General features: G+C 35.0%; 1 pseudogene; it reads left to right on the forward strand.

Moving 5' to 3' along the window:
- Window positions 1-5790: 5790 nt before the first annotated feature.
- On the forward strand, window positions 5791-25147 carry LOC149565613 (gamma-glutamyl peptidase 5-like; annotated as a pseudogene).
- Window positions 25148-25871: the final 724 nt, after the last annotated feature.

The following is a 25871-nucleotide window of genomic DNA, read 5'->3' on the forward strand; positions in this document are numbered from 1 at the left end:
TCTGTGGCCATCTATGATGAGTGACCAACCAACGAGGATACATCAATGGTACAATGAGTGGATCAGTATACTTCATCGTAGAGTAGCCTCTGACTCTGCGACGATCTGTATAAGATGGAAACATGGATTTCACCATGCCGGTGGAAACCTCAGTGTCAATCTATGTGTACTTCATAGTGCTAGTGACACTGTGAGATAAAGAAGAATAAAATGTCTCAATGCTCATATCATCAAAAGGGTTGTATGATTCAACTATCTGAATCATACGAAATAACTCCTCTCGCATCGTTGTGAACTTATCCCTATTAGGGAGGGTGGTAGAAGAGGAAAGTGAGGTATCCAAAACTTGCATAGCACGAGATAATCTCGCAACTGTATCTCTAAATATCTGTTGTCTATCATGAGTGGAGGAGGTCGATTTGCGTGCTGTACTAGACTCAGCACTCTGACCCCCACCATGAACATTGGCATCCCCTAAGGATGTAGGAGCACGATCCCCAGAACTGGATGCCATAATGTATATATGAAAATAAATATGAGGATATGAATGTGAAGCTACAAGAGTGATAAATATCTAGAGATCTGAACATGCATATATATACAAATATAAGCATACAAGTGTATTTAAATTAAAATAATTAAAAGTTAAATTTAATTTGAAACACATGTACATATAAATACACAATATTAAATGTATGGTGCTAAATTCAATCATGTAACATACATATGTATTTTAAAACAAATTATCTTAGAGACCATATCTAATGTACATTGTAACGTGCTCATGCAAATGTGAAAAATAAATATTCGTAGATGTACATGTGTATATGCAATAAAAATAAAATAAAATTTCTTGATTAAATGATAACTAAGTGTACACATGTATACATGAAATAAAAAAATATAATTCTTGACTAAATTCTAGATTTTGATGTAAATGCTTTGATGATTATGGGGAGTGTAGATGAGAGTTAGGACATAGGGATAGAAAAATTTGTTACTAGATAAGTAAATGAGTTTAGTTAGCAAATGTTAGTTTACAATTTAGAACTCATGACTTAATTTAGTAGTTTGAATTAGAGTTAAGAATATTAATAAATTAAATGGGATATAGTTTTATTAAGGTTGATAGTAAGGTCAGTCTATTATGTGCTAGTTAACATATAAATACCTATTAGAACCTATAATAGACGTAATGACCTAGTAGGAGTCCCTAGGTCCCCTTAACATATATATGGATAAGAATACCTAGAAATGTATCATAAGAGGTCGTTATGTGTCACTTGGTAATGTAAGAATCATCATTACCTAATAAGACCTATTATATCCTAATAATGCATATTAAGACTTATTAGAACCTATAAAAAATAGTATGACCTATTACGATTCCTATGTCCCCTTAAGACACACATGTATGTATAACATACTGAAAAATGCAACATAAGTGATCTTAATGTGTTGTTTGGTAATGTAAGACTCATTATTAACTGACAATACCTATTATGTGCTAGTAAACATATGAATACCTATTAGAACCTATAACAGACGTAATGACCTAGTAGGAGTCCCTAGGTTCCCTTAACATATATATGGATAAAAATACCTAGAAATGTATCATAAGAGGTCGTTATGTGTCATTTGGTAATGTAAGAATCATCATTACCTAATAAGACCTATTATATCCTAATAATACATATTAAGACTTATTAGAACCTATAAAAAATAGTATGAACTATTACAACTCCTATGTCCCCTTAAGACACACATGTATGGATAACGTACTGAAAAATGCAACATAAGTGATCTTAATGTGTTGTTTGGTAATATAAGACTCATTATTACTTGACAATACCTATTATGTGCTAGTAAACATATGAATACCTATTAGAACCTATAATAGACGTAATGACCTAGTAGGAGTCCCTAGGTCCCCTTAACATATATATGGATAAAAATACCTAGAAATGTATCATAAGAGGTTGTTATGTGTCATTTGGTAATGTAAGAATCATCATTACCTAATAAGACCTGTTATATCCTAATAATACATATTAAGACTTATTAGAACCTATAAAAAATATTATGACCTATTACAACTCCTATGTCCCCTTAAGACCCACATGTATGGATAACATATCGAAAAATTTGATGTATAAGTGATCTTAATGTGTTGTTTGGTAAAGTAAGACTCATTATTACCTAAAAATACCTATTATGTACTAGTAAACATATGAATACCTATTAGAACCTATAACAGACGTAATGACCTAGTAGGAGTCCCTAGGTCCCCTTAACATATATATGGATAAAAATACCTAGTAATGTATCATGAGGTCGTTATGTGTCATTTGGTAATGTAAGAATAATCATTACCTAATAAGACCTATTATATACTAATAAGACATATTAAGACTTATTAGAACCTATAAAAAATAGTATGACCTATTACGACTCCTTTGTCCCCTTAAGACATAGATGCATGGATAACGTCCCTAAAAACATATCATTTAACTGATCTTAATGTGTTGTTTGGTAATGTAAGACTCATTATTACCTAACAATAACTAGTTGTTAAAATGAACATCATCAATATCTAAGTGTGGTTCATTCAGTTAGTAGAGGGCCTATGTTATGGTTAGAATGTGGTATGGGTTATGATTGTAGTTAATATAGGGTTATGTTAGAAGGTGTATTTAATGTCAAAATTAATTTCACCATAACAGATTATTGTTTCACCTCTAGATCCATCAGGTTATGTTAGAAACTGAACAATGTCCCCTAAAAGTTTTCTACATTTTTACCTCATGTTTTTCTATATTTTTTAACTAATTTTTTTGACCTTTTTACCTAATGTTTTTCTATATTTTTACCTAATGTTTTTCTACACTTTTAACTAATGTTTTCCTACATTTTTATGTCATGTTTAACTACATTTTTTTATAACAAATTAATTTAAATATCATTCTAAGACAATATAAAATAATTTAAATAATTTAAACATATTAAAAAATAAATAATTTTAAATATTTCACTCACAAAATAGGTAAAAAACAACTACTTTAAGTACAATTAACATCTATTAATCAAAAACCACGTTAAAAAATCATTAAAAAGTGGGGAGGGAAAAACCACTAACTAGTTACAGCCGAAACACTTAACTCGCTCTCCAGGAAACTAGGAACCGCAACAGTGAAAATGAACCCACAAGAGGTTTATGGCGATTTTGTTGCGGCGCATGGTTTTGGCTGGAACCGTTTCAGCCGAAATGGTACATGCCACATCAACGTGCGAAACCACCACGTATGTTCGACTAGAACCGTTCCAGCCGAAACACTGAAAGATATCACAAAGGGTGACAGAGGTTTATGCTTTCACCCTTGCACTTTGGCTCAACATACACATGATTGTAAACCAATTATCGACAAGAATCAAAACCCTAAGAACTCTCGGTCACACCAGTATAACAAGTATCCTTCCTTCCAAATGCAGCCCACCCAGACTTTTTTTTTGTGATTTGCAATTGGTTTTATATGTTTCAGCAATATTGGTTTGGCTTTAGATTTTATATAAATATATAAATGAGTCATTTTAATGTTGAAATGTCTCTGCAAATTTTCCCCAAATGGTGATGACAAACTAACCACCCCTCATTTTTGTTATTGGCAAGGAATTAGGTAGGAATCAAATAATGTAGAGGAGCACAGGAAATCTCAACACAATCATCAAAATCCCCAACCCTATTAAAGAAGGGTGCTCAGTTGTGAATGCCTTTATCACTTTCACTATTATCTACCATATAAAATTTTGGTTTCAAACTACTTGGAATCAAATAAGATGAAGAAATGCCATAAATCTATTGAGCTCTAATTGAAAGGAACAAAAAAATTAGAGATGATATCACCATTGAATGCATTTTTCTTAATGTTAGAATTTATAAGCTCTTACCACAATGAGATTTTAAACATTTTTGAAAGGAAATGCAAGAAATCATATCCTCCTGACCACCCATGACTTTACAAAAAAATCCTTAAGCTAACATTCTTTGAATTTTAATGGCTAAACGAAAGATATTATATTGAAGACATTTTTCTAAAGGAAATCAATAAGGAAATTTAAATCACACATAATATAGTTTCAGCCACACAGATAAATTTATAACAAATAGGCAGGTTTGTTCAAAGTAAAAGGCTTGAATTTAAAACTTGTAGTTAAAGAAAATGCTCCATCTTTTGACTGGATGTTTTTGCACAACACCTATGGATTTATTTATTAGGATATTGCCTTTGGTTATAATTTCCCATTTCCAATTGCAATTCAAAGTAGTCTATGAGACTCCCAAGTTTAACTTGAAAGCATCCACAAAATATTATATTTGCTGTTACAAGCTTTGTTGGCACACAAACTCACAAAAAGTTTCCATCTATATCACCATGCAAATTATTTGTCTTTATATAATTAACATCACAGAATTTGTCAAAAACATTTGGACTTTTATTTTTAGAATATTATTATTTAATTTTTGGATACAACACCAACTGTGGTGCAAATAATAATATTATTATTTAGTTTTAGAATGCAACACCCACTATTATGCAAAATTGATTAATATTTCAACGAAGAAAAGAAAAGGCCCCTAGGAAAAATCTCAACAACCAATAAGAAAATGGAAATTAAAATGTTTAATATCATTGTAATACAAATGTTTCTTCAGACTATAGATTTAAGGAATGTTGCACAGTTTTCTAAAAGCAAATTAATTTTAGAGTTGGAATTGAAAACTTTAGTCTCCTGCCATAGACTAATAAGTAAATAAAAAAGCTTGGATGGATAACTTAGTTAGCTTAAAACTTTAAATTTTTGCTAGTATAGGTTGTAGTGTCAATTCTTTCACTCTATAGTGAGTTGTGATGATAGTGAGTTGTTGATTATTGATTTTTTTAAAGCATTTCTAATGTATTTTTAAATTATTTTTTTGTTCGAAAAAGATTTAAGGCTTTCATGAGGTATTTCAAAATATGTGCAGAAGATATTTCACCAAACTTCATGTAGCACGATAATCAATGATTATGTCTTGCACAAATCATGTGCAAAAAAATGTTTTCATTGCCCTTTGGTTTAAATGTTCTGTTTTGCATAGATGCCTTTGTCCAAATCACACCCCAAAAGAAAACCCTTAGGGTCCGTTTGGTTCCTAGAAGATGACAGGAATTGGCTTTTTCAAAATTTAGATTTAAAAATTTGTGTGTTTGTTTCAAAATTTGCAAAATGGAATTAACATATGGGACTTCCAATTTTGCCTCAAAACCAGATTTTCCAACTTCCTACTAAAAGTAGGAATTAAAATCAAAACCAGGTTTTATTTTTTAAGGAGTGTAAAAATAATAGATTGGACTACTTTTTGAAATTTTCCTTGAACGCCAAGCTTACGCCTAAAAATGTGTCTTCACACACATCTTCCGAGTGAAACAAACGGTTTCAGTAAAATCCCAAAAATTAGAATGAAGATATATAAAACCTTGATTTGGCTAAACCAAAGTTTGTAGAAATCCAGGGTTTTTAAATTCCACGAACCAAACGAACCCCTAGTGATGAAGTAGGCAATGATAAATCCACATGCCCAATACTTCACTTGTACAATGGGCATTTATATGCCCTTCAAATCATCCTACAACTGATAGACACATTCTTTTCATTTTCACTCCCTCATTTTTCCCTCTACTCTTTTCATTCCACTCTTTCTCTATTCCTTAGCTTAGCAAGGAGCCTCCAAAATTTAGAGAAAATGAAAGAATGGGAAGGAGATTTGGAATTTTGTTGTATGCGCCGAATCAAGACTGTACAGAAGATTTATGGAGGTTATTTTAGTCTTTTTAAGGGCATGCTGAGTGAGGCTAAAGAAAAATGGGATTTGTTCAGAGTATTGGAAGGGGAATTTCTAGCCATGGAAGACGTTTGTAAATACGGTGGATTTGTGGTTTTCGACAGCCGATTGATGCACATGGAAATGATGAGTGGATTTTGGAGCTCTTCCATTTTCTCTAGAGTCTGCATTCAATGCGGATCAAAGTTCTTGGAATTTGCTTTGGTCACCAGGTGCCCTTGCCTTGCCCTTTCTTTCCTTCCATTTTCCTTTATTTCAAAGAAATTTTCTTTGATACTTTGATTTTCTTTCTCGTTTCATTCATTTAAGTGATTTCTTATCAGTTTAATCTATTTAGATTTGGTCTGTGTAGGCAAATCTTGAGAAATCTTTGTAGAAGTTCGTGTATTATTTGATTTCTTCTCTCTCTCTCTTTGATATTTTTGTCCATTTTAGCCAATTTGAACATATGAGACACAATCTCCCTTTATTTTGCAAAATTTTCCTTTTCTTCAAAGAATTCTGCTTTGACATTTCGTTGATCTGATTGATTTCTCAGTGGTAGTATCTGTTTAGACTCTGTCTGTGCAACCAAATCTTTGAGAAATTTTTTGTATTAAGTGTGTGTATTATTTGTTCTCTTCTATCTTGAAATTTTCATCCACTTTAGATGATTCAAGATGTGGCTCAACTTAGGAATTTAGAACTATTCACCTTGCTTAAGTTTAGGCTTTTGACAAAGAAAAACTTGATTTGCCAATTTGTTCAGTTTAGGTGATTTTTATTTCGAATCCTTTCTGGCTCCCTCACTACAAAATTATCATTTTCTCGTTGACAACTTTCTCATCATTTTTTCTAGGTTCCTTTATTTTATTTTATGAGACTAAGAATGCATGGTCATGGAACATGAAAACAATTATAGGACAAAGGGATAAAACTAAAATTAAAATAGTAGCTAGAAATGGCACCGGCTATAGCCCCTGCCCCTGCTGTGGTTGAGTTGTCCTTTACTCATAGGGTAAAAAGAAAGAAGTTTATGTTTCGCATGCAAGAGAGTGATTATAATTATTTTATTCTTTTTAAAACTAAATTGTTTTTATATATTTTAATAGGTCATAAAAGCAATACTTAAACTCTTTTTAAAAGCACTACCTAGTTTAATTTCTAAAATCATAGATAATATTTTGTATGTGAACATTTTTAATGTTATGTTAAAAAAAAGTTTTAATCTTCAATTATGTTAATATAAAGAATACTAAAATCATTTTATTTTTTTATAAAATATTAAAAACAATAATTATATTAGAAAAAAATTAATTTAGTTGTATGATTATCTACACTAATTTCTAATTATATTTTGACAAGAATTTTCTTTATTATTTTGTAATGATTTAAGTTTTATTCATATTTTTTATATATTGAAATAATTATATTATTGATCAAAAAAATCAAAAAATACTTTTAATATTTTTAATTTTGATATTCATAATAATATTTGTAAACTTAAATTTCTAAAAAAAATTAATTTTTTTGATCGGTAAGAGGCTGAAGCCAATATTAATTATTATGTATTATTATTAATTATTATTTTATTAAGCACAAGTAGATTCAAACCCAAGACCTCTTTGATGAGAGGCTCACAATTTACCGTTGTATTGTAGGCTCTTGCCTAAGAAATATTAATTTTTTATAATATTATACTGTAATAAATTTAAATAAGCTAAAAATGTAATATTAAATAAATTAATAAGTAGGAGATAAATTTCTATGGAAATTATCTCCTAATTATCAATTGATGACCTTAAGGGGCTTTCTAATGAATGGTTCATAAGGCACAACACTTGGGGAAGGTTTTGCAAATGGGGTTACAAGATTTTGGTTTAATCATGGAGGAAACTCTGTAGTTAAGTGCGCTCAAGTTGGAGTAGTACTTGGTTGGGTCACCTCTTGGGAAGTCTCGGTGCTTCACCCCAGTGAGCATCACCTAGATCCAATGAGTGCTAAGTGTTCTATTTATTCTTATGAGAGATAGATTCATGTTGAATCACTACTCATGAAACATTGGTCAATGAGTTTGACTCAAAATCACATAGTTAAATCCTAACAACAATACGACAATTTGACTTGCTGTGAAAATTATCTTTTACTTATCAATTGATGAGCTTAAGGGGCTTTCTAATGAATGGTTCATAAGGCACAACATGGTGAAGGTTTTGCAAGTGGGGTTGTAAGCTTTGGGTTTAACCATGGAGGAAACTTCGTAGTTAAGTGCACTCAGGCTAGAGTAGTACTTGGTCGGTTGACCTCCCGAGAAGCTCCGGTGCTTCACTCCTGTGAGAATTACCTAGATCCAATGAGTGCTAAGTGTTCCATTTATTCTCATGAGAGATGGATTCATGTTGAATCACTACTCATGAAATATGGGTCAATGAGTTTGACTCAAAATCACATAGTTAAATCTTGATAGCAATACCACAATTTGACTTCTTGTGGAAATTATCTCCTATTTATGGTTATGTCAACTTGACACATAATTTTAAGGTGGTTCTGGACTTTATATCAAAAAGTTGTAAGAAAATAATCTGTAGGAAATTGAATGTAGTTTCTAAACTACTAGGACTTATCTAGAGAAAAAAATAATTATTGGTCAAAAGTTTGGATTTTAATGTACTATGAAAATTTCAGGGTGAAAATAAAAAGTAGGTGTATGTCTTACCACCTTGATCAAAATCAAATTATAATATTTTTAAATATAATTATAGATATAAAAAGCAGACTCATGCCTGGTTGTGACACATATTTTTGGATATTTTTATTTCAAATAAATAATTAAATATGAATTTTCTACTAAAAAGTTTTCAGAATAAAAAAACTCCCATGTCTAACCACCTTAACTAATTAAAAACTTTATAAAATAAAATAAAATTTCCTTATACTAGGCGAAGCATATAATGTGACACAACTTTTGAATTTTAAAAATGTTATACTGTTTGAAAGTTATAGCTATTTTTCAATTAGTATGTCAATCAACACTTTATAATCATCTTCATTGAAAATTAACTAATAAATACTTATCGAACTTAGAATTTGATAGCAATTATATCAATGGAATCTTGAGAGTGTTATAAAAAAACCCTTTTCAGTTCATTCAACTTCGATGAAAATAATATTGTCAAATGGCTACTCGAAGTCTGAGTGTTAGCAAAACTCTTCTCAAACACATTTTTTGGGTTGACCAAATAAGCTTGGTGAATACCAAGCCTAATTAGATACTTGATATGAAATCGGTTATCCGAAAAGTCTGAATTTTACAATTGGGAGGGAAACCACCAACATTGAAAATTTTGGAGGGAAATTTTAGAGGGAAATTTTAAAGGGAAATGAAAATTTGGGAAGTGTGGGCATTATTATTAATATTACATATAATTATGATTATTATTATTAAATATAATATAGTTATAAATATAATTATTATTATAACTAAATATAATATAGTAATATATATGGTAAATATTATTATTATTAAATATATATAATAATATTATATGATTATTATTATATATAAATAATATATATGGTTATCATTACTATTAAATATAATATCTAGTAATATATTATTATTTAATTAAATATACAATATTATATTATTATATTAAATATACAGTATTATATTATTATTAAATATAATATTGCCATGAAATGCATCAAAAGGGGTCATAGGTTCACCTATGATCCCTATCGACGCATTTCATGACAACATATGTCCCTAGGGCCCCTAGTGACCCCTTTCGATGCATTCCTAATGGGTCCCTAAGCCACCTAGGGACATATGTTGTCATGAAATGCATCGAGAGAACCTATGACCCCTCTTGATGTATTCAAACCAACCAAATGCATCCCTAGGGCCCCTAGGGACATACGTTGTCATGAAATACATCGATTCGAACTAACCAAATCGGTCCCTATGGGCCTAGGGACATATGTTGTCAAGAAATGCATCGATAGGGATCATAGGTCATAGGTTAACCTATGACCCCTCTCGACACATTGGAACCAACCAAATGCATCCCTAGGGGTCCTAGGGCCCCTACGGACATATATTGTCATGAAATGCATCAAGAGGGGTCACAAGTTAACCTATGACTCCTCCTGACACATTTGAACCAACCAAATGGGTCCATAGGGGCCCTAGGGCCCCTAGCAACATTGATTGTCATGAAATGTGTCAAGAGGGGTCATAGGTTAACCTATGACCCCTCTCAATGCATTCGAATAGACCAAATATGTCCCTAGGGGCCCTAAGGACGTATGTTATCATAAAAAGCATTAAGAGGGGTCATAGCTTAACCTATGACACCTCTCAACACTTTTGAACCAACCAAATGGGTCCCTAGGGGCCCTAGGGCCGCTAGGGACATACATTGTCATGAAATGTGTCGAGAGGGGTCATAGGTTAACCTATGACCCCTCTTGATGCAATCAAACCAACCAAATGCATTCATGGGGGGTCCTAGGCCCCTAGGGACATACATTGTCATCAAATGCATTGAGAGGGGTCATAGGTCAATGCATTGGAACCAAAAAAATGTGTCCCGAAGGGTCTTAGGCCCTTAGGGACATATGTTGTCATAAAATGCATCGAGAGGGGTCATAGGTTAACCTATGACCCCTCTTGACATATTAGAACCAACAAAATGCATCCTATGGGTTCTAGGACCCCTAGGGACATATGTTGTCATGAAATGCATCGAGAGGGGTCATAGGTTAACCTATGACCTCTATCAATGCATTCAAACCAAACAATTGGGTCCCTATAGGCCCTAGGGCTCTTAGGGACATTCATTGTCAAGAAATACATCAAGAGGGGTCATAGGTTAACCTATGACCCCTCTCAACACATTAGAACCAACCAAATGTGTCCCTAGGGGCCCTAGGGCCCCTATAGGAATATGTTGGCATGAAATGCATTAAGAGAACCTATTACTCCTCTTGATGCATTTGAAACAACCAAATGTGTCCTAGGCCCCCTAGGGATATATGCTGTCATGAAATGCATTGATTCAAACCAACGAAATCAGTCCCTATGGACCTTAGGGCCCCTAGGGACATATATTGAAATAAAATTCATTGAGAGACCTATGACCCCTCTTGATGCATTGGAATCAACCAAATGCATTCCTAGGGGTCCTAGGGCCCCTAGGGACATATGTTGTCATGAAATACATTGAAAGGGGTCATAGGTTAACTTATGACCCCTCCTGTTGCATTCGAACCAACCAAATGGACCCCTAGGGGTGCTAGAGCCCCTAGGGATATTTATTGTCATGAAATGCGTCGAGAGGGGACATAATTTAACCTATAACCCCTCTTGATGCATTTGAACCAACCAAATGTGTCCCTAGGGGTCCTAGGGCCCCTAGGGACATATGTTGTCATGAAATGCATCAAGAGGGGTCATAGGTTAACCTATGACCCCTCTCGACGCATTAGAACCAACCAATTGTGTCCCTATGGGTCCTAGGGCGCCTAGGGACATATGTTGTCATGGAATGCATCGAGAGGTGTCATAGGTTAACTTATGACCCCTCTTGATGCATTCAAACCAACCAAATGGGTCCCTAGGGGCCCTAGGGCCCCTAGGGACATATGTTGTCATTAAATGCATTGAGAGGGATCATAGGCTAACCTATTACACCTCTCGATGCATTCAAACCAACCAAATGTGTCACTAGTGGTCCTAGGGCCCCTAGGGACATACATTGCCATGAAATGTGTTGACAGGTGTCATAGGTTAACCTATGACCTCTCTCGATGCATTAGAACTAACCAAATGCATCCTTAGGGGTCCTAGGATCCCTAGGGACATATGTTGTCATAAAATGCATCGAGAGAGGTCATAGATTAAAGTATGATCCCTCTTAATGCATTAGAACCAACCAAATGAGTCCTTAGGAGTCCTTGGGCTCCTAGGGACATATGTTGTAATGAAATGTGTCGAGAGGGGTCATAGGTTAATATTTGACCTTGGGTCATAGGTTAACCAATGACCCCTTTCGACGTATTGGAACTAACCAAATGCATTCTCAGGGGACCTAGGGTCACTAGGGATATAGGTTGTCATGAAATGCATCAAGAGGGGTCATAAGTTAACCTATGACCCCTCTTGATGCATTAGAACCAACCAAATGTGTCTCTTAGGGACATATGTTATCATAAAATGTGTTGAGAGGGGTCATAGGTTAACCTATGACCCCCCTCAATGCATTCAAACCAACCAAATGGGTCCCTTTTCATGAAATGCATTGAGAGTGGTCATAGGTTAACCTATGACCCCTCTTGACACATTCAAACCAACCAAATGCATCCCTAGGGTTCTTAGGGCCCCTAGGGACATACATTGTCATGAAATACATTGAGAGGGGTCATAGGTTAACCTATGACCCCTCTTAATGCATTGGAACCACCCAAGTGTGTCCCTAGGGGTTGTAGGGCCCCTAGGGACATATGTTGTCATGAAATTTGTCAAGAGGGGTCATAAATTAACATATGACCCCTCTTGATGCATTAGAACCAACTAAATGCATCCCTAGGGGTCTTAGGGCCCCTAGCTACATATGTTGTCATGAAATGCATTGAGAGGGGTCATAGGTTAACTTATGACCCCTCTTGACTCATTCAAACCAACCAAATGTGTCTATAGGGGTCTTAGGGCCCCTAGGGACATAGGTTGTCATGAAATGCATCGAGAGGGGGTCATAGATTATCCTATGACCCCTCTTGACCAAATGCATTCCTAGGGGCCCTAGTCCTAGGGCCCCTAGGAAAATATTTTGTCATAAAATGCATAGAGAGGGGTCATAGATTAACCTATGACCCCTCTCAATGCATTAGAACTAGCCAAATGTGTCCCTAAGGGTCTTAGGGCTCTTAGGGACATATGTTGTCATGAAATGTGTCGAGAGAGGTCAAAGGTTAACCTATGACCCCTTTGGATGCATTTGAACCAACCAAATGGGCTAGGGACATATGTTATCATGAAATGCATCGAGAGGGGTCATAGGTTAGCATATGACCCCTCTCAACGTGTTCGAATAAACTAAATACATCCCTAGGGGTCATAGGGCCCCTAGGGACATACGTTGTCATGAAATGTGTCAAGAGGGAACATGGGTTAACCCATGACCCCCTCGACATATTGGAATCAACCAAATGCATCCTTAGGGGTCTATGTTGTCATGAAATGCGTCGAGAGGGGTCATAGAGTAACCTATGATCCCTCTTGATGCATTAGAAACAACCAAATGCATCCCTTGGGATCTTAGGGCCCCTAGGGACATATGTTGTCATGAAATGTGTTGAGAGAGGTCATAGGTTAACCTATAACACCTCTCGATGCATTCAAACCAACCAAATTGGTCCATAGGGTCCCTAAGGCCCCTAGGGACATGACAGCCAAGAAAATGGGTCCCTAAAGGCCCTAGCACCTCTAGGGACATTTGTCGTCATGTAATGAATTGAGAGGGGTCATAGGTTAACCTATGACCCCTCTCAATGGGACATATTTTGTCATGATATGTGTCGAGAGAGGTCATAGGTTAACCTATGACCCCTCTCAATGCATCCCTAGGGGTCTGAGGGCCCCTAGGGACATATGTTTTCATGAAATGCATCGATAGGGGTCATAGGTTAACCTATGAACCCTCTAGATATATTCAAACCAACCAAATGTGTCCCTCTGGGCCCTAGGGCCCCTAGGGACATACATTGTCATGAAATGCATCGAAGATGCATTTGAACCAACCAAATGTGTTCCTAGGGGTCTTAGGGCCCCTAGGGACATACATTGTCATGAAATGCATCAAGAGGGGTCATAGGTTAACCTATGACCCCTCTCAACACATTGAAACCAACCAAATGTGTTTCTAGGGTCGTACGACCCATAGAGACATATGTTATGACCCCTCTTGACGCATTGTAACTAACCAAATGCGTCCCTAGGGGTCCTAGGGCCCCTATGGACATATGTTGTAAAGAAATGTGTCGATAGGGGTCATAGGTTAACCTATGACCCCTCTCGACATATTGGAACCAATCAAATGTGTCCCTAGGGGTCCAAGGGCCCCTAGAGAAATATGTTGTCATGAACTATGTTGAGAGGGGTCATATGTACTCTTGATGCATTAGAATCAACCAAATGCATCCCTATGGGTCCAAGGGCCCCTAGGGACAAATGTTGTCATCAAATGCATTGAGAGGGGTTATAGGTTATCCTATGACCCCTCTTGACGCATTGAAACCAACCAAATGCATCCCTAAGGGTCCTAGGGCCCCAAGGGATATAGGTTGTCATGAAATGCATCAAGAGGCTTCATAGATTAACTTATGACCCCTCTTGATGCATTAGAACCAACCAAATGCTTCCCTGGGGGTGCTAGGGCCCCTAGGAACAGATGTTGTCATGAAATACATCAATAGGATTTATAGGTTAACCTTTGACCCCTCTCGACGCATTCGAATAAGATATTTATTGTCATGAAATGCATTGAGAGGGGTTGTAGTTTAACCTATGACCCCTCTTGATGCCTTCTAACCAAGTAAATGTGTCCCTAGGGGTTCTAGGGCACCTAGGGACATACATTGTCATGAAATGCGTCTAGAGTTCTTGATGTATTCGAACCAACCAAATGTGTCCCTAGGGGAGCTAGGGCTCCTAGGGACATACGTTGTCATGAAATAGGTCGAGAGGGGTCATAGGTTAACCTATCACCCCTCTCGACGCATTTGAACTAACCAAATGGGTCACTAGGGACTTTCATTGTCATGAAATGTGTCAAAAGGGATCATAGGTTAACTTATGACCCCTCTCGACTCATTCGAACCAACCAAATGGGTCCCTAGGGGCCCCCCTAGGGACATACGTTGTCATGAAATACATCGAGAGGGCTCATAGATTAACCTATGACCCCTCTCAACACATTGGAAACAATCAAATGCATCCCTAGGGGTCCTAGAGCCCCTAGGGACATATGTTGTCATAAAATGTGTCAAGAGGGATTAATCTATGACCCCTCTCGATGCATTGGAACAAAAAAAATGTGTCCATAGGGATGTTAGGGCCCTTAGGGACATACGTTGTCATGAAATGTGTCGAGAGGGGTCATAGGTTAACCTATGACCCCTCTCAATGTATTAAAACCAACCAAATGTGTCCCTAGGTGTCCTAGGGCCCCTAGGGACATATGTTGTCATGAAATGCATCTAAAGGGGTCATAGGTTAACCTATGTCCCCTCTCGATGCATTAGAACCAACCAAATGCATCCCTAGTGGTCTTATGGCCCCTAGGGACATACATTGTCATGAAATGTGTTGAGAGGGGTCATATGTTAACCTATGACTTGTCTTGATGCATTCAAACCAACCAAATGGGTCCCTAGGTCTCCTAGGGACATTCGTTGTCATGAAATGCATCGAGAGGGGTCATATGTTAACCTATGACTCTTCTCGACACATTTGAACCAACCAAATGGGTCCCTAGGGGACCCCTAGGGACATACATTTTCATGAAATGTGTCAAGAGTTGTCATAGGTTAACCTAAGACCCCTCTAGATGCATTGGAGCCAACCAAATGCAGCCCTAAGGTTCCTAGGGCCCCTATGAAATGCATCGAGAGTGGTCATAGATTAACCTATGACCCCTCTCGATGCGTTTGAGCCAACCAAATGGGCCCTTAGGGACATACATTGTCATGAAATGTGTCAAGAGGGGTCATAGGTTAACCTATGATGCCTCTCGATGCATTTGAACCAACCAAATGGATCATAGGTCATAATAATAATAATATATATTGTCTATACTATATTTAATAATTATAGTTAAAATCATAATAATAAATATATTAATCATATATATTTATATATTGATATATTATATTTATAAGTCATAATAATAATAATAATAATATTAACAATAATAACATATATTACGTTATTATATTTAATAATAATAGTAAAAATCATAATAATATTATATAACAATCATATATATATTACATTTATAGATTATATTAATAATAACATATATTACTATATTATATTTAATAATAATATAATATATTAGTCTTAATAATTAAGATAATAATCATATATAATAATAATCATATGTATACATATATTAATCATACATAGTAATGAAATTTGTTTACATTGCCCATAATTCCCTCCAAAATTTAGAATCAATATCGAGTAGCTGATCTAATGTCGGATATCCGATTTAAAATCGAGTATTTGATATGAGATCGAATACCCGATAATACTGGCATGATTTTCCCAACATATTCCCTTTCATTGCAGACTCGACAATATTTCTTTTTGCGGGCTCTTTTCATGGGTTTTGGAAAAATTGACTTTTTGAGGCCCATACGATCGAAAAAGGTTCGATAATATATCATTAGGTGTTCAATTTTGTCATCTAAATGGGAAGAAGTAGTTTTTGAAAGGCAAAATGCAAAAGGAAAGTATCGATTGAAGACATTGCAACATATATGGAAAGGGACAAGCCAAATCACCGAAGGAAGAGACAAGGTATGTTAAATGTGATTCAAGTTGATGATGTATTGGTCGAAGCTGAAATCATAGAGTTAGATAATGAATATGTGCAGTTAGAATGATAATGAATATGCTTAGAAGGAATGGAATTCCTGCATTCAAAGACTATCAAAAGCACAAAATAATTCTCATATATTCATATCTTATTATAGCAACAAATGTAAGGTTGTTGAAGCATCAAGGAAGAGCAAAAGTAAAAGAAATTTTTTCTATTACTAATACTGATCATGAAGCCCTGTTGGAGACCCTAAAATAGACAGATGACCCTATTGGAACACTCAACTAGGTATATTTACTTCTTATGTTATTTTGTTCATAATGATTTAGTGAACCAATGATTATCTTGTTTAATACAATAAGTTACTAATATTTTTTATGATATTGGAATGTAGGTACATCATGAAGAGTAGCCATGCATGAAGATAAAAAACTAAATAAGGAGCAGAATGAAAAATATCTATTCTATTTTTGACACTACGATTTTTGGTAGTGGTGTATTGATGTAATAATGATGAAACACTTAAAATATTGTAAATGTAAACTTGTTGATTTAATGTAAGAAACAAAGATGATTTTACCTAATGCAATTTATGTGGAGGGACCTAAAAAATGATGATTTTAATACATACTAACAACAAACTTGCATTGTGCCCAATGCAAAAAACTTTAGAGAGGTAAAAAATAATGGTTTTGCTTAATACTAACCCTAGTGATAGCCTTGTTCTAGCCACGAAGAGCCTCCATCATTTGTGGCCACCCCGTACTAAGGAGTCTCCAAGGTGCTCTAAGTGCGTGTCGAGGTTGATCTTTTGAGGGTTGTAACTCAGAGCTTGTGGGGGCTATCGATGAAACATTGAATGCTACAGAGAAGTCATACCAAGGCTTAAAATAACCTATCTCATTTTTGAGAGATCACATTTCGTTTGGATTCGGCACATCGATCTCGCTCGATGCCAAAACTTGTAGTGTGCCTCAATTCATAGGTGCACCACAACGTAACTTTGAAACCACTGACCTTGGCATTGAATTGTCAGTGCCATTAGCTTTAGCTGGGTAGATGAACCCTAGTGACACCCTTGCTCCAGCCGTGGAGAGCCTCCATCGTTCGCGACCACCCCATACTGAAGAGTCTCCAAGGTGCACTATGTGTGTATCAAGGTAGATCTTTCAAGGGTCATAACTCGAAGCTTGTGAGGGCTATCAATGAAATGTTAAATGTAAAAAGACAATCATGCTGAGACCTAAAATAACCTATCTCATTTTTGTGAGATCACGTTCCATTTGGATTTGGCACAACGATCTCACTCGATGCCAAAACTTGTAGTGTGTAAAAGTTCATAGGTGCATCACAATGTAACTTTGAAACCACTAATCTTGGCATCAAATCATTAGCACCATTAGCTTTGGATGGGCAAGTGAACCCTAGTGACACCCTTGTTCCAGCCACGAAGAGCCTCCATCATCTGCAGCCACCCTATACCAAATAGTCTCCAAGGTGCACTGAGTGCAAATCGAGGTCGATCTTTTGAGGGTCGTAACTTGGAGCTCATGAAAGCTATTGATGAAACATTGAATGCTACAAAATGATCATTTAGAGGCCTAAAATAATCTAACTCATTTTAAAGAGATCACATTCCATTTGGATTCAGCACAACAAACTCACTCAATGCCAAAATTTGCAGTGTGCCTCAGTTCATAAGTGCACCATAATGTAACTTTGATACCGCTAATCTTGGCATCAAATTGTTAGCATCGTTAGCTTCAGATGTGCTAGTGAACCCTATTGACACCCTTGTTCTGACCATGGAGAACCTCCATCGTGTGTGACCACCTCATACCGAAGAGTCTCCAAGGTGCTCTAAGTGTGTATTGAAGTCGATCTTCTGAGGGTCATAACTCAGAGCTCATGGGGGCTATTGATGAAATGTAAAATGCTACAAGATGGTCATGTCAAGGTTGAAAATAACCTATCACATTTTTGAGAGATCACATTTTGTTTGGATTTGGCACAAAGATCTTGCTCGATGCCAAAACTCGTAGTGTGCCTCAATTCATAGGTGCACAATAGTGTAAGTTTGAAACCACTAATCTTATCATTGAATCATCAGTGCCATTAGCTTTGGATGGGAATTTGAACCCTAGTGACACCCTTTTTCTATCCACAGAGAGCCTCCATCATCCGTGGCCACCCCATATCGAAGAGTCTCCAAGGTGCTCTAAGTGTGTACTAAGGTCAATCTTCTGAGGATCATAACTCAAAACTCGTGGGGGCTATCGATGAAATGTCTAATACTATAGGATGGTTATGTTGAGGCCTAAAATAACCTATATCATTTTTAAGAGATCAAATTCTATTTGGATTTGGCACAATGATATTGCTCGATGCCAAAACTCATAGTGTGCCTTAGTTCATAGATCCACCATAGCGTAACTTTGAAATTACTGATCTTGGCATCGAATCATTAGTGCCATTAGCTCTAGATGGGTAGTTGAACCCTAGCGACACCCTTGTTCCAACCATGGAGAGTCTCCATTATCCACAACCACCCCGTACTGAAGAGTCTCCAAGGTGCTCTAAGTGCATATCGAGGTCAATTTTCTAAGGGTCATAACTCAGAGCTCATGAGGGCTATTGATGAAACATCAAATGCTATAGAATAGTTATGCTGAGGCCTAAAATAAAATATCTCATTTTTGAGACATCAAATTTCGTTTGGATTTGATACAATGATCTCACTCGATGCCAAAACTCACAGTGTACCTCAGTTCATAGGTGCACCATAGCGTAACTTTGAAACCGCTGATCTTGGCATCAAATCATTAGCACCATTATCTTTGGATGGGTAGGTGAATGCTAGTTACACCCTTGTTCTAGCCGTGGAGAGCCTCCATCGTTCGCGGCCACCTCGTACCAAAGAGTCTCCAATGTGCTCTAAGTGCGTATCAAGGTCAATCTTCTAAGAGTCATAACTCAGAGCTTGTGAGGGCTACCAATGAAACATCAAATGCTATATGATGGTCATGTCAAGGCCTAAAATAACCTATCTCATTTTTGAGAGATCGCATTCTATTTGGATTCAACACAGTGATCTCGCTCGATGCCAAAACTCATAGTGTGCTTGAATTCATAGGTGCATCACAATGTAACTTTGAAACCGCTAATCTTGACATCGAATCATTAGAGCCATTAGCTCTATATGGGTAGGTGAACCCTAGTGACACATTTTTTTGGCCGCAAAGAGCCTCCATCATCTGTGGCCACCCTGTACTGAAGAGTGTCCAAGGTGCTCTAAGTGTGTATCGAGGTGGATCTTTTGAGGGTCATAACTTAGAGCTCATGAGGGCTATCGATGAAACATCAAATGTTATAGGATGGTCATACTAAGGCTTAAAATAACCTATCTCATTTTTGAGAGATCACATTCCATTTGGATTCGGCACAACAATCTCACTTGATGCCAAAACTCGTAGTGTGCCTTAGTTCATAGGTGCATCACAATGTAACTTTGAAATCGCTGATCTTGGCATCAAATTGTCAGTGCCATTAGCTCCAAATGGGTGGGTGAACCCTAGTGACACTCTTATTTAGGCTGTGGAGAGCCTCCATCATCTGCGGCCACCTTGTACCGAAGAGTCTCCAAGGTGCTCTAAGTGCGCATTGAGGTTGATCTTCCAAGGGTCGTAACTCGGAGCTTGTGAGGGCTATCGATGAAACATCGAATGCTACAGGAGGGTCATTCCAAGGCCTAAAATAACTCCTTACCAAGTTTGGTAAACTCATCTAATTAAGAATTTTAAGTTATAGCAAAAATTGCTCAAAATTACAAAAGTTGCAAAATTGCAACTTTTGTAACTTTTTCTTGCAAAGTGAAAATGAGTCAAAGAGTTAGTTAGGGGTTTAAGGATGATTATACAAGGTTGGAATCACCTATATAAGGTGAAAAATGACCTTGCTATGACCATGATTTTAATGTGCTAACAACAACATCTAGTTGAAATTTGTTTGAAATATTATTTTTAGTTATTTTAGAGCTACTGGTTGATCCAAACTCGTACATATCAATGTTATGACGCTGATGGAAGCCTTGAATCTTTTATGCATTGCCAAAATGTCATGTGGGCTTGGTAAGCCAAATGTGTAGTGAAGTCTCATAATAGCACTTGTTCTCATTTTTCTTTGTAAAGTTGATGTACTAGGGTGAAGGAGGTGGATTGCAGAGATTATTTCAAATTAAACATATATGATAGCATTTCAAATTAAACATTGCATCAAAATTTGATAATAAAGGTTGTTAAAATGTTATTCAAAAATTATTGCATTTGAATCAAATATAACAAACATGATCAAAATGAATGATATTCCATAAACATGAACAATACACATGATCCACGATAAATTGAACAATACTATACTAAATTAATATGTATATCATTGTTATATATATATATATATAAATATCAAAATACATGTATCCATAGAAAAGTTACACAAATATATATCAAAGTTCATGTATCCATAAACAAATTACACAAATATATATCAAAATGCATAGATTCATATACAAAATGTGGCTGATCATGCCATCGAAATGTGTATAATATCAATATTTCTATAAACAATGTGGCATATGCCATCTCAAAATGTCTCATGACGCATCCAATGACAACTATACTATCCTAGGCTACTGGTGGATGATCAAAATGCAGTGTCTTCGCTGCCCTAGCTAGATCGGATGCCTCCTACATAAACAAAAAAGAAAAACCCAAAGTTAGACTACTAAATTTATATGATTCTTTGTATCTAACATTGAATTACTCAAATGTATAATGATATTTTTTTAATGAAGATTTATAGTATTAAACTTTCATCATAAATACCTCTCTCATCAGCCTCCTATGCCGGTCAAGAATCCTCTCATATGTCCTTAGTAGTGCTTGAACTTCATTGATTATGGCATATGGATGTGTCAAGTATGTTTGTCAGATGAATCTACAACTTAAACTATAACATTATAATTCATAGCATACTAAATTTATAACATATAATCAAGAATTCAAACTACAACTTACCTGTGTCGACTCCTCTAGATATAGTGGTCGTGTCAACAAAGATACAAAACTTTGGCATCCAACCTCCTGCGCACTAGGTGTTTCCTATGAGATACAAAATACTAGTTAATATCATGAAAATTGGTTTTGAATTTATTTATGAAAATAAGGAAAAAAAAAAAAATGATAGTTATACATACGATGGGGCTCTCACTATGAATGGAAATGCCAGAGGGTTTGTGACATGGAATCTACCTAGACTCATCACTAATAGCCACACCCTATATAATAAAGAATGTAATTAAATTTCATTACCATAAACATTTTACAAGAATGCATCGATATTTAATAACTTTAAAAGCACCTAATTACCTTTCCCTTGTTAATGGGTTGTGCCTCATCCCCCACACTTTGCCCCCCACTAATAGGTGATATCTGCAAGAGAAAAGAAAGATTAGAAATCACGTATGCTTCAATATCAAATAGAAAAAGCAATGAGAACATAACATAATATACCGTAGATGTCTCAAGGCTAAATGAAATAGCCAAAAGTGTGACATTATCAACCTGTCTGAGCTCCTCCTTAGTCATCAATTAAACATGAATGAAGATTACATACATGTATAAGTCAGTATGGGTTAAAAATTAAAATTACTCTATTACAAAGGTTAGCTTTAAATTGCATATGTCGTAACAAAAAAATGTATACAAGTACTGAGACAAAAGGATTCCATGCCTTTGCATGCCCCTCCTCTCTCATGTCAAGGCGTGTAGCCTCTGTATACGCATCTGGTGTATCCTCCTCAAATACAAACTAATACTTAGAAAGATCACCTATGGGACCTAGAGAAATATTATTGCACGTTATGCAAGTATGGGGCACACAAACCTATGAGGAGCTCACCAATGATGAACTCACACCAACATCATCAACACGGGAGGTAGCACTGACCTAGCTTGGGATATCAATAGGCTACTCAATCTATGGATCACTCTAATAGTTTGAAAGCTAGCCTTTGCAATGATATCAAGATGTTGCACTCGAGGAGGGGGGGAGACATTAGTAGGGGGGACAAAAGTGCTAGCTTTCTTCCACTAGGAAGAGGGTCTATCTTGAGGAGCTCCTCCTCCTACACCCATGTTGGGCTTCATGCTCCAATAGTTCACCTTGAGGCCCAACACAAATTCTGCATACAATATTCTAATGAAATAAAATGGCACCTTTAAATTGCTATGTGGAGGGATGTCAAAAACCATCCACCAATGATCCCAAAAGTTTGCATGTATATCATCATTTGTGTACCATTTAATTGATAGTTTCCAAGCTTTTTGCAATCAACTTGTAAATTGATTTTTGGGTTCGCAAAAAGGGCAACCAAATCATCTTTACTTATATTGAGGGTTGCAACCTCATCATAGTCCAACCCATCATCAAACATGGCATGCATTTTATCACGCTAATGAAGAGCAACATTTTGTTCATTGGTAAGTGTTTCAATATTATCCACTATGGTGTTTGACATGGATAACATAGGAGCTAATGTCGGTACAATATTATATGTGGTTCGTAAAGCCATCAATTCGGTGAGATTTTCAAATATCAAATCTTCGATTCGAGGAGGATTTTGAGGGGGTAGGGGATTATTTGGTGGATGATTTTGAGGTGACACTAGATCATTTAGTGGGGGGTTACGAGGAACAATATTTCTTGCCTCAGTATCATCATTTCAGTCAGCCATACCTATTAAATCACAAAACATAATTTCTATAAAAAACAACCTAAATTTCAACAATTTCTATTAAAAAAACCTAGTTTTTAACAAATTCAATTAAAACTAACAAGTTTATAGTAAAATTCATTGAAAAATAAATAAAAAAATAAAAAAGCACTTACCTATATTGTGTATCCGTTCGCTGATTGGATACCAGAGCTTAAGAGAAAAAATGAATTGTGAAACAAACATTGCTTAGGGATTTTTAAAAAAAAATCATAGTACAGGTATCAGGTATTCAATATTTTATCAGATATCTGATATGAAATCGAATATCTAATAATATCAGGTATCCAATATGAAATTAGATACCCAATAAGGCTTGGTCCTAACTTTTTAGCTTTAGTATCAAGATGGGTGGAAAAAGGTCAGAGCAGATTTTGAAATGCTTTTACACATTTTTGAATTCTATTTTTTTCAAATCACCACTTTTTGGCACACCATGATCCTGTACATACCCTGAATGAAGATTAAAATATATATTTAAATAAATTTAATCTAACATTCTTTTTTATGATAGATCATTTATTTTGATTTAAAATATTGATTGTGATTTTAAATTTCTATTAAAAATATATACAAATAAATCTAAAAATATTCTTATAGATTACTTTATGAAAATTTAATATACTAATATATAAGATACTAAAAATCTATATTTAAAAAAAATTACTTTTAAAAAAATGTTGTAAAAAATATGGATTATTTGTTAAACTTATTAGTATGGATTATTTGTTAAATTAAAAATATGTCATGAGAAAGTTTGGTACAGGGTCCTTTGGAATGTTTGTCTATAATGCATGGTTCAAAGAACATAGATTATTTAATGTTATAAATAGATTAGAGGTGTAGATTAAAGTCATGGAAAATGTATCAACACATGCTTCCCCATTGATATTTAATTTTTATCGGGCTTCTTTTTTTCTCTCAAACAGGTCTTATGTTTAGCTTTAGGAGGAAAAATTGGAAGAGCACTAACTGGATGGGACATTGGCTTGAGAAAAATAATAGTTTTGAAAAAGTTGTCCACCAAGCATTTTGGTTTGGAAATCCCTTCTATTATTAGTGTCCTTGAATGTCATCAAGACTAGATTAAAAAAAAAGCCTTCTAAACATCTATTCTACTTCAAAAACTCTATTGGTTGAGATTTACATCACAAATTTATTTAAATTTTTAAAATATATGACAATCATAAATTGCAAAAGAATGTTGTATTTATTTAGAAAAAAAAAGAGAATTTTTTGGGTTTATAATAGTAGCTTGATTCTTTTGATTACATTATGTAAGATTTGTTGATCATTGTTTTAGATCACATCGAATGATCTATTTTTAGGATGAGAGAAGAAAGTAGATCATAAATGTGAGCTATAACATTGATAAAGTAAAGTCGCATAAACTAATTAAAAAAGTTTCAAAGTAATGTTATAGTCATAATTATTTTATATTTGATTTCTCACTCTTGCTATTTCAAACAGGTTTATAAAGTTGCTCTAGGTGTAGAAATTCTTGCTTCATCAGATAAAACAAGCATTGAGATGTTTTCCCTTGGTAATCACATACTTGGTGTTCAAGGGCATCCAGAGTATACTAGTGATATTTTGTTGAATTTCATTGACAACCTCTTGGAAAAATGTTGTATACAAGTAAGTTGCATAATTAATATCTTTGCAACTTTCAAGGATAATGAACAAAATAATATTCTATCAAGAAAGACCAATTTATTGACTGAAACTCTAACTTTTTTTTGGACTGGGACTTTTCAGACTAAATTTAGTGAAGAGGCCAAGCTATCTCTAGCAAATAGAAAACCTAACAAAGAAATTTGGGAGAAGATTTGCAAGTCGTTTCTTAAGTCATGATATTTGTATCGATTTAGCCAAACATTTAAAAGTGTTTTGATTACAATGTCCCTAAATACAATTAAGAGGTGTTCTTTTATTTTATTGGTGGTTGAAATTATTGTTGTGCAACATGTATTTGGTAAAAACCATCTAGAGTTTATCCATTCAAAAAATAAATTCTCATATATGTTAAATGCACTAGTGTCTTGTATGAGAGCATTGCACTAACTTCTACCATGAATATTTAACTTTTACAAAGTCTTGTAAAAATATGAAGTTTATTGTCTAAAAATTGCTTTTACAATTCATATTTTTCAAACCATATTCAAACAATACTTTTATATTAGTTCTATACTAGTTTTATTGAGTAATTTAATATATATAGTTTACTATATCTTAATTTTTTATTATATAATAGATGACTCTTGTATTAAAATAATTGTTGATTGGTTCTGATTGGTTGACCTACACTTTTTATGACTTCCAAAAAGAAAGTCTTCACCTTTAAGTAACCAATGATTATTATTATTTTTGACTAAAATTGTTTTCTAATAGATAAAAAATGATATTGAAAAACCCTTGACCTGTATGCAAAGAGAAAGATAAAGTATTGAGCCCAACAAAACACATGACAGTTCCATAAAAAAAATAAGAGACACACTAGCACTAAAGCTAACAAACACTAGCTTGAAATCAAGGTAGTTTAAAAAAATGGTCCAAAGATGTTGCTTTATTGCAAAAA

The sequence above is a fragment of the Cupressus sempervirens genome, chromosome 3 (assembly GCF_028749045.1).
Source record: "Cupressus sempervirens isolate cs-2001-9-10 chromosome 3, ASM2874904v1, whole genome shotgun sequence".
In the NCBI taxonomy this organism is placed as follows: domain Eukaryota; kingdom Viridiplantae; phylum Streptophyta; class Pinopsida; order Cupressales; family Cupressaceae; genus Cupressus; species Cupressus sempervirens.